Here is a 3,917-nt window from a genome sequence, read left to right as displayed (position 1 = left end):
GATTTATTATGGTTCACCTTGAAATTAGAAAGTGACCCATACGTTTTTAGGTGGCCATAAAGTTTTGGAAGAGCCTTTTCAGGATTACTTGTTATTAAGAGTAGGTCGTCCGCAAACGCGGCTACTTTATGTTGTTGGTCACCTAGGTGTACACCCTGGATGTCAGAATCTTTCCGGATAGTTTGTAGAAGTGGCTCTAAGGCGAGGACGAACAGGAGGGGAGAGAGGGGACAACCCTGTCGAGTGCCATTACTAATCTTAAATGGTTTTGATAGAGTATCATTGACCCTAATTGAGGCTGAAGCGTGGTGGTACATTGCTTTAATCGCTGCTATGAAGGGGAGGGGTAGGTTACGAGATTGTAGCGCCGCATACATGAAAGGCCAGTTAACCCTGTCAAATGCCTTCTCAGCGTCTGTGCTGAGAAGGACCAGGGGAAGGCTCTTTTTCTTAACATAATGTATAATGTTGAGGATCCGGGCCGTGTTGTCTTTTCCTTCTCTATTTTTAACGAAACCCACTTGGTCCCTATGGACTAGTACAGGGAGAAGCTTTGACAACCTGTTTGCAAGCATCTTAGCTAAAAGTTTTAAGTCAATGTTAAGAAGTGAAATGGGTCGGTAGTTAGGGCATAAGGACTGGTCTTTACCTTCTTTAGGAATTAAAGTAATGTGGGCATTTGACATATCAGATTATAGTGGGGTACCTTGTAAGGCGTTATTATACACTCGGAGCATGTGCGGAATCAATATTTCATGGAAAGAATGGTAATAGGGTATCTGGAACCCATCTGGGCCTGGGCATTTCCCTTTCGGGGAGTTTTTGATGGCATGCAGGAGTTCTTCAGGAGAAAAAGGGGAGGCTAAGTGAACCCCATCCTGTTCCGAGAGAGAGGGGAGGGACAAGCCGCTGAAATATGAGGTAAGGAGTGGAGGAATCACCGCTTCACCAGAGGGAGGTTGCGTCGGGTTTAGGTTGTAAAGAGATTCATAATAATCCCTAAACAGTGAAGCAATTTTATTTGATTCAAAGGTCAACGGGCCTTCTGGGGTCTTTAGTTTGTGTATATAATTGTTCAGTTTCCTACGTTTTAGTCTAGACATCATATATCGAGAAGCTTTATTACCATGGGCAAATATTTTGTACTGGGAGTGTAAATATAATTTAGCAGAGGCTAAGTTCAATAAGTTTTTGATGGCCGCCCTGGACGCGGAAAGTTCTAATAAATGTGACTCCAACTGGGATTTTTTATGGGCACTCTCCAGCTGACTAATTTTTTCATACAGGGTGTCTAACTGTTTCTGTCTTTCCTTTTTTAGATACGCCCCTAAGCTAATACAGTGGCCCCTTATAAATGCTTTGTGGGCATCCCAGACTACTTGAGGTGAAATCTCGGGGGAACAATTCGTGCGAAAATATTCTTCCAGGAGGTCTTTCAGTTTAGATTTAGTGGAAGATATACTTGTAAGCTGTTCATTAAAACGCCAGTGGCTAGAGGGTTTATGGGTTAGGGGGCCGTTAATACCCTAAAGTACTTTCTTGTTACAGACACGGTGGGCTGGGGGGCAAACCCCTCCCCTTACGGGAGCTGGAGTTCTTCTATTGGATATTCTTTGGGCTCATTAAAAATTCCGCCATGCTGTTTACTCATTCTATGATGAATAAAATAACTGACCCCGACGTGATTTGAACACGCAACCTTCTGATCTGGAGTCAGACGCGCTACCGTTGCGCCACGAGGTCAAGGGACGACTTTCATGCTGTTCTTCCACGTCACCGATGTACCTGTAAAGAAATGATAACACCCTGCTAATTCTAAATAACTGATCAACCAATTTTAAAAGATGGCAATTTTTCCCACAATCCCTACTTCAAAGACCAAGAAGGATTGCACTTTGTGTCCTTAAGTTGAAAGCAATTCTAGTAAATAATGTGACTCTATTTAAGAAAAATGTTTTTGTAGTACTCATGCAGTGATCAAAACGACACCTGACCACAAATCATAGTTAAAACAACTTAAACCCATTACTTAACCTAAATTGACAAACTGCTCAGAATTTCCAGGCTTACGGAAAGTTAACATCATGGCAAACTATACTCTTCTTAAGAGAGCAATGGGAAACGGCTGAAGTTAGCAGTTTAAGGGCCATGCTGTTTACTCATTATTTAACAAAAACATTACTGACCCTGACGTGATTTGAACACGCAACCTTCTGATCTGGAGTCAGACGCGCTACCATTGCGCCACAAGGTCTAAAGGCTCTGCTTAGTTGGGACCTAAACCATCACCAATTTTTGTTGAAGAAATGTTAATACCCTCGAAATTCAAAAGGACTGATACAATACTTTTGAAAGAAGCCAATTTTACTCACAATTTTCGCTGCAACAAACAAGAAGGATTGCTATTTCTGCTATTAAGGTAAAGGGATTTCTAGTAAATAATGTGTCTCTAGTTAAGAAAAATGTTTCTGTAGTACTAATTTGGTAATAAAAAGGACAGCTAACCATGATATTATAGAAACGCACAACACTCTGACACGCAACTCTTACGCTACAAGATCAGTCAACACCTAGCTTTCTGACCCTGTTTCTCTCCAATGCCTTTTTGACAAAATGCCTACTGCCTGCCTCTTCTAACCAATTGCTATACTACTTTTAAAAGAAGCTTGTTTTTCCCTCATGATGTCATAAAACTACTAATAAGGAAGAGTGGATAGTGTGCCTCTAGGAGAATGTAAGTTCCAGTAAAGAATGGGACACTGAGAGTGAGCTTTTTCTCTCTATAAAATTTCTAAAGATGCGTTTTTCCCATTTCATTAACTAAATTGGGTTTAAAACCTGGTAATTTCGCTATGAAGTCTAGTATGAGAAGATATCCGTAGCACTGACCAGCAAACTTATGTGTTTCCGTCACCAGTATTTAAGCTTGGGGGCTATCTAAATATATGCAAAAATACTTGAATTAACAGTAGACAAATCGGTGAAATGATCTTTCTACACCTAGGCCTAAATCCAGGATAAATAGGCATCCACTGCTTCTACAGGAAAGATTTCACCATCATTAAACATGATGATTCTTTCCAGTAAGTGGAGTGAGAATATGGACCTTTCCAACACACAATGTTGAGATCCTTTAATTGTTAAAAAGCTCAATAGTTACCTGGCAAGCTTTTATTCAGCCATGGAATATTCAGAACTGGTTTAGGAAGTAATTTTGTTTTCCATATTGGCAGTCAGGGAGGAGTTTATCACCCTAATTTGACTGTATCTTATATGCCCAAAAAAACATGACCTCAGGGTGATCTAAAGACATGCCATCAGCAATTAAGAAGGTATTTCCGCTACTCACATCAAACGGAAAGGAGCTTCTGATCTCAATGTGATTAAAAACACCCTTCCTTGTCATATGGAGTCAGACATGGTACCAATGTGCCATGACATTGGTTACCATCATGCAGTCAAAAATAGATTGAGGACCAACTGCTGGTTAAGACTGATGTATGGTCCTTTTGCTGTTACTGTTAAGCAAAATATCTTAGTTAAAAACACCTTCAACACTTTCTTTAACCTAAAATGACAAAATGCTCAGATTTTTTTTATCTTAAAGGGGTATTATCATCTTGCTCTTTCATCCTCACCTGCAGTCACTCTGCTGGTAACTTCCTGGTTTTCTGCAGATAAGGCTGGACGGGCTTAGGCAGCTAGAGTGAAGGCCGGCCATGCCTCCTTATGACATCAAACTGAGCACTGAGTTCTTACGTTCTAGTTCATGTGAAAAGAATGAGTCATCAGTCTGTCAGCCTGTAGTGTCTGTGAGCCGCCCTCCTGTGCTGTGGAATCAGAGAGCCATGGTAGTTGATCTCAGTGCACAGGAACATGTGGCTCTTCTGAAAAGTTTTACACACAATCTCAGTCTG

General features: G+C 40.9%; 2 non-coding genes across 2 annotated transcripts; both read right to left on the bottom strand.

Annotated features, from left to right (window-relative positions):
- Positions 1-1,671: 1,671 nt before the first annotated feature.
- TRNAW-CCA lies at positions 1,672-1,743 on the bottom strand. The gene has a single exon. It is a non-coding gene; the product is annotated as a tRNA-Trp (tRNA).
- Positions 1,744-2,182: 439 nt separating this feature from the next.
- Positions 2,183-2,254, bottom strand: TRNAW-CCA. The gene has a single exon. It is a non-coding gene; the product is annotated as a tRNA-Trp (tRNA).
- Positions 2,255-3,917: the final 1,663 nt, after the last annotated feature.

Source organism: Bufo gargarizans, chromosome 2 (assembly GCF_014858855.1).
Source record: "Bufo gargarizans isolate SCDJY-AF-19 chromosome 2, ASM1485885v1, whole genome shotgun sequence".
Classification (NCBI taxonomy): domain Eukaryota; kingdom Metazoa; phylum Chordata; class Amphibia; order Anura; family Bufonidae; genus Bufo; species Bufo gargarizans.
Note: the sequence above shows the minus strand (reverse complement) of the source record. Positions and strands in the feature narration are given on the sequence as shown.